The sequence below is a fragment of the Urocampus carinirostris genome, chromosome 11, assembly GCF_059441175.1.
Source record: "Urocampus carinirostris isolate Australia breed hairy pipefish chromosome 11, RoL_Ucar_1.0, whole genome shotgun sequence".
NCBI classification, from domain to species: Eukaryota; Metazoa; Chordata; class Actinopteri; order Syngnathiformes; family Syngnathidae; genus Urocampus; species Urocampus carinirostris.
The window spans coordinates 41,414,605-41,422,178 of NC_142359.1; the positions used below are offsets into that span (position 1 = coordinate 41,414,605).

General features: G+C 41.5%; 1 pseudogene across 1 annotated transcript in view; it reads right to left on the bottom strand.

Moving 5' to 3' along the window:
- LOC148357396 (DENN domain-containing protein 11-like) overlaps positions 1–7,574 on the bottom strand; it is a 35,977-nt pseudogene that overhangs the window by 27,150 nt on the left and 1,253 nt on the right. Inside the window, exons 2-4 of the transcript XR_015852121.1 lie at positions 6,616–7,062; positions 6,398–6,534; positions 4,844–5,026 (exon numbers count right to left, since the gene is read on the bottom strand). The product of XR_015852121.1 is annotated as a DENN domain-containing protein 11-like (transcript). The remainder of the gene's footprint in view (positions 1–4,843; positions 5,027–6,397; positions 6,535–6,615; positions 7,063–7,574) is intronic.

Genomic DNA, 7,574 nt, shown 5'->3' on the forward strand with positions numbered 1-7,574 from the left:
TTTTTTCCAGTGGCACATACAGTTGAGTGTCATCTGCATAGCAATGGAAACTAATATTATACTTGCGGATAATGTCACCAAGCGGGATCATATAAATACTAAAAAGAAGGGGGCCAAGTACAGAGCCTTGAGGAACACCATAATAATATAGGGGACATTAGATTGTTTAGAGGTCAGATTGCCATAGTTAACACATTGCATCCTGTCTGACAGGTAGGACCTAAACCACGAGAGTACAGTTCCTGAGATACCAATGCGTTCTAGACGAACCAATAATATGTTGTGGTCGACAGTATCAAAAGCAGCGCTGAGATCCAGCAGCAGTAACATTGATGAGGCACCGGAATCTATTGCTAAAAGGAGATAATTGGTTACTTTAGCCAGGGCTGTGTCATTAGAGTGATTTGCCCTAAATGCTGACTGGACTGTTTCAAATAGGTTATTTTCTGACATGAAGTCATTTAGCTGCTGTGCAACGACCTTTTCAAGTAATTTTGCAAAAAATGGCAGATTTGACACTGGCCTATAATTACCTAGGCTTTCTGGGTCAAGGTTAGGTCGCTTAAGTGTGGGTTTAATGACGGCAGACTTGAAGGCTACAGGAACAATACCCGAGGATAGCGATATATTAATAATATTTAAAACTGATGGTCCTAAGATCCCAAACAGATCCTTCACCAGTGAAGCTGGAAACCGATCAAGCAGGCACGTAGTTTGTTTGGCCCTACTGACCATCTGTGTTAGATTATCAAGAGACAAATCATTGAAACTGGAGAATGTTTCTGAACAATCGCCGACACGGTCCATACCTAACACCTCCACATCTTTTATATAGGAGGAGGATACAGAGCGTTCTTTTAAAATTTCATTCCTGATTAGTTGAATATTTTTATTTTAAAAATCCATAATGTTGTTAGCAGAATAAGTGCAACCATTTGGGTTAAGTTGTTGTCTGGTAAGTTTCGCCACTGTGTCAAACAAAAATTTCGGATTATTCTTATGTTTAACAATAATTTTAGAGAAAAAGGAAGCTTTAGCTGAGGCAAGAGCTACTTTATATTTCAGCAAACTGTCACACCAGGCCAGTCGGAAGACCTCCAGCTTAGTAGTGCGCCATTTTCGTTCAAGTTTTCTGCAACTTTGTTTGAGTAACCTAGTTTCTTCAGTAAACCAAGGTGTATTCTTCTTAGGTCGGAATTTATGGCTTAGGGGTGCCACAGAATCAAGAACATTAACCAAAGCAGTATTGAAGTTGTTTGTAAGGGAGTCAACAGACCCAGTGTACGAAGGGAAGGCTGCAGTTACCGTAGGTAATAATTCTTTTAAGGCTAATACCGTTTTAGGGAGGATATTGCGACTGCTAAAGCCTAAATTTTCCTTATCACAGTAAACATTAAACAGCACCTCACACTTAACAAGATAGTTATCAGAGATGGCATTAGGATACGGTAACACTGTAACATTTGAGGCTACTATGCCACGGGTCAGAACGAGATCTAGAGTGTTCCCATCTTTATGAGTGGGCACATCAACTATTTGATTGAAACCAAATGTATCAATCAGTGACTTAAAAGCAATTGCAAGTGAATTTGATGGGGAGTTTATGTGAACATTAAAATCACCAATAATTACAACATTGTCCGCATAAGTTACTAAGTCTGTTAACAGTTTCGAAAATTCTTCCAAAAAAATTGAGTATGGTCCAGGTGGGCGATACACAACTAAAAAAATTGGTGATGACATTAAGGGCCTCATAACAAGTGCATCATACGTTTTAAAACTAGTAGGGGTATTAAATGCTCCGCATTTACAACCTCGCCGTACTCTCTGTCCTGCTTTACGGCTCAGAAACATGGCCCCTGAACGACACCCTGGCCACAAGAATCGACGGTTTTTATAGCAGGGCTCTCAGAACCATCGAGAACATCAGGTGGCCCCAGCGAGTCTCCAATAAAGAGCTCAGAGCCCGCACGTGCCAGCCCCGAGCATCTTCCTTGGTCGCACAACGCCGCACCCGCTGGTTTGGCCATGTCCTTCGTCTACCACCAGACCATCCGACACAAGCCATTCTCCAGTTTGACCCAAAGGCCGCAGGCCGGAGACGACCACGAGGGAAACCCCGCACCCGATGGCTCGACATCGTTGCGGGCGACCTCCAACAACACGGAGTTGCTGTAGAGGATGCACAAGACCGCCAGCATTGGAAAAACCTGGTTCATCTGGTCGGCTCAACGCACAGGGACGGGACCCCCGACCTTTGCTGGAGCAATAATCAATCAATCAATCAGGGGTATTAGGAGTAAATTTCAACTTATCTCCCGATATAAGAGCAACACCTCCACCTTTTTTGCATGGTCGTGCCAAGTGTGAACTCACAAAGTTAGGGGGAGAAGCCTCATTTAACACTACAAACTCATTTGTTTTAACCAAGTCTCACAAAGGCCAATAAGGTTAAGATTGTGTTCATTAATATTGGTCATTGACAAGTAAAGCCTTGGAGGCTAGTGATCGAATATTCAGAAGGCCAAGAAAAAAAAGATAGGATAAATGTGATAGCATCTACGAGATGTAAACAATCTTGTGACCAAGAGGGAGACATTCTTGGAAAACAGATCAGCTAAACTGGATGACTAATTGCCTGGTGGCTGACGTTTGGGAATCACACACTTCAGGTGCATGGCTCCCTTAGAGCGCGGATGTCAAACAGGCGTGCCGTGGGCTATATCAAGGTTTTAATCCGGCCTGCGATACACTCTCACTCTCTTTCTCTCTTTTTCTTTTTTCTCACTTTCTCTCTCTCTTTCTCACTCTCCTTTTTTCTCTCCATTTCTTTCTTATTCTCTTGTTTTCTATCTCTCTCTCTCGCCCCCCTTGAGATTTTTTTCTAGCATGTGCCCCCCAGCTAAAATAAGATGGGTATCCTTGCCTTAAAAGAGATATCCAGATTCTAAAACATAAAAGTCTGAGAATTTAGTTTGTTTTTTGCACATTATCTGTATATTTGTATCTGTATTTCAAAGCGGCGATGCCACAAGCGGCTGCCTTTTCCAGCAGCTGCCCAATTGTTTTATTGTCTGCTCCTATCTTCTGTGTTTTTTCTTCCCGTTTTGACAACTACACTATGTATTACTTCTATCCTATGGACATGGGTTTTAGCGCACAATAAATGCGTGTATTCATGGAATTTCAACTCCTTGCCCTGAAAAATTCTCATGCCGGCGTGATGAAGGGGCCTATCGTGGAAGGAGAGCCGGAGCTAGCGAAGCGACTAGCGGCGTTATAAGTCTTCGGTACCATCCGTAATCATGGTAAATGCGAACTCACGACCAAATAAGATCATCGAGTGCGGGTGGAAAACATCGAAGCGCACAGGGAGCGCAGTTGCTGTGTTTTGCGGAAACGTGGCTCACGTTTAGCATTCTGGACGCTAACGTGTAGCCACCCGGAGCTACCCGGAGCAATCCGGCTTCAACGCCGCTAAACAGAGACACGAAAGCCGGGGGGAATCGGAGAGGAGGCGGACTTGCTAACATGAGGTGGTGTATCCCTGGATTTTCACAAAGAAAAGTTTTCCATCTGCCGCAGGAATGTCGAACTTTTGGACTGGCGTGACGTCATCCGCTCCGCTACAAGCACCCCTAGGGCATCATGTTCATCTGTTAATAAACAACGGGGTAGACTGCTGGAAGTGTGAATTTCCCTACGGGGATGAATAAAGTATCTATCTATCAATCTATCTATTTATGTCATTGGTATATACCAAGACATTCTGTCTCTTTTTTTGACTTCCTGAGCTGTGACATCATGTGTTGAACACTAGCACCCTAGCAAGCCAGTCACCATATTGGTTTTCATGTTAATTATTTGAAATGTTTTGAGTGGTTTTGGTAGTTTTTATGGAAAATTCCAAGGCGTTGTGGAGCAGGTGGGTGCAGCAATGGTACAAAGAATGAGCAGTCAAAATGGGGCCAACTGGCAAAAACAACAAACAGAGAAATAACAGTGGCTAAACCAGCTAGGACATAACGGGCTGCTAAAAAGGGCTAACCAGTACCGATCGACGGATAAAAGACCAAAAGCATGTAGTTAGCAGCGAGGATAATTAGGAGCCAACAACAACAACAAAAACATTAAGGTAACTAACACAAACCCACCACGGGAAAAATTATGAGCACGGCCGACGTGTAATAGGGCTAATCTTGACCAAATAAAACTGGAAACATTCGGGAGCTGGTACGCTAATGGGGAGTTATCCGTACAGTATTGTATTAATTGGTAATCACAAACCTGGAGGCGAAGGCATAAAAGGAACACACGGTGGCATATGAACTCACGCCACGCAGCCTTTTGATGATCAAAGCAAGCAGATCAGACAGAAGAGTCAAAAATACCCCAGCGACACGGTAAGCAAAGTTTCAATTACTCCAAGCAAAAATGAACGCTATGCATTCGCTGATTACTAAAATCGCCGTCTGTTTTTCAACAGGACTCATCATTGATTTGATTTTTTTGTTCTCATCTGGTTATGTCACAGCTTTAGGGGATATGAGGTCAAACTGTCAACTTTGACAATAAATTTCTCGAGATCCTTGGCGTGTGGAATATTATGGAACATATCTGCATGATTGTGAGAAGGAACACGACAAGTTCTGTGCCTTATTGAGAAAAAAAGGTATTTTGTAATCCCTTTAACGGCCAGGTTCATCAAACAGAAAGTACTGGTCACCATAGTTACCAGTAGCAGAAAAATCTTCTAAAATGACTCATGTACAGCAGCTTCATCATCTGATTGACATTATTTTTCAGTGTAAAGGGAATACTTGGCAAGAAACCCAAAGGTTACCTCACTTGGTGATCCAGGAAGCTCATGTAGCGGTAGAGCAGCATATAGGAAGGAGACAGGATGCCTACCGACTTCATCCGGGCACCGCGCTCTACCGAGCTCTCTACCGGGCTCTCTACCGTGCTCTTTACCGCCATGTTGGCGAAACAGGCCAGGCCGAAGTAGGAACCTTTTCGAAAGAAGCTACGAAAAAGGGTGCGTCGGTTGGTCATGGGGAGGTGTTAAAGGGGGTTCATATAGAATAGAAGTGTGGTTTGTATATATATATATATATATATATATATATATATATATATATATATATATATATATATATATATATACCGTATTTTCACGACTATAAGGCGCACCTAAAAGCCTTTATTTTTTTCAAAAGCTGACCATGCGCCTTATAATACAGTGCGCCTTATATATGGATCAATATTAAGTCGCAAAGTCTTGCAACTAAGGCAAGAAGCTGCCGACTAGATTTTCCCCCGAAGGCGAAGTAGTCCGCGGTGTATGTTGGGATATTTACACACCAGCGTTTCATTTCCTAACCAATGTGTCAATCATTATTTGAATCAGTCACTATTGGCTAAAGTTATTCGGGGGTAAAGGAGGCTGATCCTTTTTATCATTTACAGGCTCGCATAGGCTAAAGCGGGTCAAAACAAAGCCTGCAATTGGCCGAAATGCACTATGGCATAGAGAAAACATTTTTTACTAGTCTGTATTTGTAAATATTTACACGGTTAGATTTACTACACTCACGGTTGTAAGAAGACCATGGTTGCGTATCATTATTGAACGTGATGGCTGCAAGAGAACTTAGGTGAGCTATGCGGCTTTATATTTTCCCGGTATCTTGTTTTAGAACGATCTTGATGATTCTGTAATGAGTCTATTTTTAAACTAAATCCAATTTATTTATTGTCATATGCACAGTTAAGAACCACGTTTCCCTGCACAATAAAATTCTTACTTTGCTGTCCACACAGTTACCAGCAAAAAATAAAATAGAAACTAAGAAATGGTTGGCATTTTTTGAATCGCAGGACTTTAACCTTCCGAATGATATGTGGAACGATGCATTTGAGTGATTGGTGACATCATACAGACACTGTGTCCGTACATGTGTGAGACACGTATTTGCTTCTTTGCAAGCATTCGGAATGTTAAGTGGGTAATAGGTTTGACTGAACTATCTGACTGTTTTGTCAACGTTTCCATTGTAGCGCCTTATAATCCGGTGCGCCTTATGTATGGAAAATATAGGAACAAAAACTATTTTTGGGGGGTGCGCCCTATAACCCGGTGCGCCTTATAGTCGTGAAAACACGGTGTGTGTGTATATATATATATATATATATATATATATATATACACATATACATATATTTCGACACAGGCTCTGACATTATGATTATTTCACAATATTACACAATATTTTACTCAATAAATAAAATGATATAAATGTAGGTAATAAATCAACATAAAAATCCAGAAAAAAATATTTAATACATTAAATAAATAAAAATTAAAACTGAGAAAACGGAACAGCAAGCCACTTACATGATGTCCATGGTGACTTAGTCAGGGAGGTGACCTGGAACCCGATTGTCACTCTGTCAGAGCTCCAGCGTTCCTCTGTGGAGAGAGGAGAGCCTTCCAGAAGGACAACCATCTCTGCAGCAATCCACCAATCAGGCCTGTATGGTAGAGTGGCCAGAAGAAAGCCACTCCTTAGTAAAAGGAACATGGAAGCTCGTCTGGAATTTGCCAAAAAGCACCTGAATGACTCTCGGACCATGAGAAACAAAATTCTCTGGTCTGATGAGACAAAGATTGAACTCTTTGGTGTGAATGCCAGGCGCCTTGTTTGGAGGAAACCAGGCACCGCTCATCACCAGGCCAATAAAATCCCTACAGTGAAGCATGGTGGTGGCAGCATCATGCTGTGGGGATGTTTTTCAGCAGCAGGAACTGGCAGACTAGTCAGGATAGAAGGAAAAATGAATGCAGCAATATATAGAGATATCCTGGATGAAAACCTGCTCCAGAGCACTCTTGACCTCAGGCTGGGCGAAGGTTCATTTTTCAGCAGGACAACGACCCAAAGCACACAGCCAAGAACTCAAAAGATTGGCTTCAGAACCACTCCGTGGATGTCCTGTAGTGGCCCAGTCAGAATCCAGACTTGAATCCGATCGAACATCTCTGGAGAGATCTGAAAATGGCTGTGCACAAACGTCTCCCATCCGACCTGATTGAGCTTGAGACTTATTGCAAAGAAGAATGGGCAAAACTGCCTAAAGATAGGTGTGCTAAACTTGTGGGATCATATTCAAAAAGACTTGAGGCTGTATTTGCTGCCAAAGGTTGATCAACAAAGTATTAAGCAAAGACTGTGAATACTTATGTAAATAAGATTTCTTAGTTTTCTATTTTTAATAAAAAAAAAGTTAAAAAAAAACTTTTTTCACATTGTCATAATGGAGTATTTTGTGTAGAATTTTGAGATAAGAGATTAAATTAATACAATTTGGAATGAGGCTGTAACATAACAAAATGTGGAAAAAGTGAAGCGCTGTGAATACTTTCCGGATGCACTGTATATTTATTAGATCTCAATAATATATTGTTTCGTTTTACATTTTCAATCTTTTTGCGCATTTTTGTCTCCACTTTGTACTGAAAGGGGACGCCCTAAAATATTGTTGGACGATTGTAAAATGACAACACTTTGCTA